The sequence below is a fragment of the Austrofundulus limnaeus genome, unplaced genomic scaffold (genome assembly GCF_001266775.1).
Source record: "Austrofundulus limnaeus strain Quisiro unplaced genomic scaffold, Austrofundulus_limnaeus-1.0 Scaffold429, whole genome shotgun sequence".
Classification (NCBI taxonomy): domain Eukaryota; kingdom Metazoa; phylum Chordata; class Actinopteri; order Cyprinodontiformes; family Rivulidae; genus Austrofundulus; species Austrofundulus limnaeus.
In genome coordinates this window covers 245,889-247,336 of record NW_013952831.1, presented here as the reverse complement: position 1 = coordinate 247,336, position 1,448 = coordinate 245,889, and the positions used below count along the sequence as shown (strand labels likewise).

Below are 1,448 nucleotides of genomic sequence, written 5' to 3'. Positions count from 1 at the left end.
TTTTCTCTGAATTGGAAGATGTCAGAATTCTGACTTTAATCTCAGATTTTTTTTCTTAAGCATGTTAGGTTTGTTTCAGTCCTCACGTGTACGGAAGAGGAGGGCCTCAATTTAAAAACAATACTGAGTTCTGATGCTTTTCTCTGAATTGGAAGATGTCAGAATTCTGACTTTAATCTCAGATTTATTTCTCAGAATTCTGACTTTAATCTCAGATTTTTTCTCAGAATTCTGACTTTGATCTCAGATTTTTATCAAAATTCTGTCTTTGATCTCAGATTTTTTTTCCTCAGATTTCCATTTGTTGCATTTGTTATTAATCTGAATCAAGTCTTCAGGTCAGTAAAACGAGTCGTGTCATTTCAGGAATGCCTCATCCAGCAGCAGATGATGAAGAGGAGGAGGAAGAAAGTTTGAAGCAGCTCCATCTGTTTGTCTCCCTCTGTTTTTAAAGGTTAATCTGTTGGAGAAGGAGGGAGGTTCCTGTGATAGGCTGGAGCCAGTTTTCACGTTTCACAAACATCTTTTCATGAGAGTTTTCTGTTCACAACTATGAACTCACACTGATGTTTTCTGTAAAAAGTTCAACTCTTTYTGACTTGTTTTCAGTGGCATTTCAACTATTTTAACGTAGAAACTGTGAAAAAGAAACGCACCAATCCAAACCATTCATTCAATCTGTTTTTAATTTGAGATTCAATCAGTTTAATGTTGAAGCAATTTAAAATAAAACAGGATGGTTTGTAGAAAGTAAAACAAATAATATGTACTGTAAGGATTGTATTTATTAAAGAGGTTAAAATGATGAAATATTTTCATCAGCTGAAGAACAAATGAAGAAGAGTTTTATGTTTTTAGTGTTTTAATCTCATGAAGCTGAATAAAACAGTGACTCACTGACTCACCGGCTCCTGTTTTCTTAAACAAACACGTCTAAAATTGTATTTAATTCATTCAGTCTGTTCTTCATCTAGAATCATTCATGACTTTTATTTTGAAAGAGTCTAAACAGACAAAACGTGTTTTATTTTCAAACTGTAGATGGAATGCAGTATTAAAKCTCCTGCCAGTGGKTCATTAACCACACASCYGTGTCTGTCACTCCCTGACTTCACTCAGTGAAACAGGCAGAGGCTAGAGTTAGCTTTAAACTACGAGTATAAAACAGTTCAGGTCTTATTAAATGAGCTGACTTGTTTAATTTGTGCAGATTAAATCTGAATGTCTGCAGTTTCTCTTGTGTTTCTGCCTCAGTTTGATGTGGTTTGGTCAGCTCMGCTTTAATGCTGCTGCTTTAGGTGTGAACGTCTTTAGGTGTGAACGTCTGCAGGAGCTTTAAGGTCCTTGTTGCTGTTTTTACTGCCTGATGTTTAACAGAAAACAAAGTCTTCTTCTGTCTGCAGAGCTGCAGTGTGGAAACTGCTGAAACCTCCAGTGTGTGTGTGTGT

General features: G+C 35.9%; 1 long non-coding RNA gene across 1 annotated transcript in view; it reads left to right on the top strand.

The window, feature by feature from the left end:
• The window catches only part of LOC106529228 (uncharacterized), a 2,698-nt gene extending 1,798 nt beyond the window's left edge, over positions 1-900 (top strand). Inside the window, exon 2 of the long non-coding RNA XR_001311612.1 lies at positions 367-900. This is a non-coding gene — a long non-coding RNA (uncharacterized LOC106529228). The remainder of the gene's footprint in view (positions 1-366) is intronic.
• Positions 901-1,448: the final 548 nt, after the last annotated feature.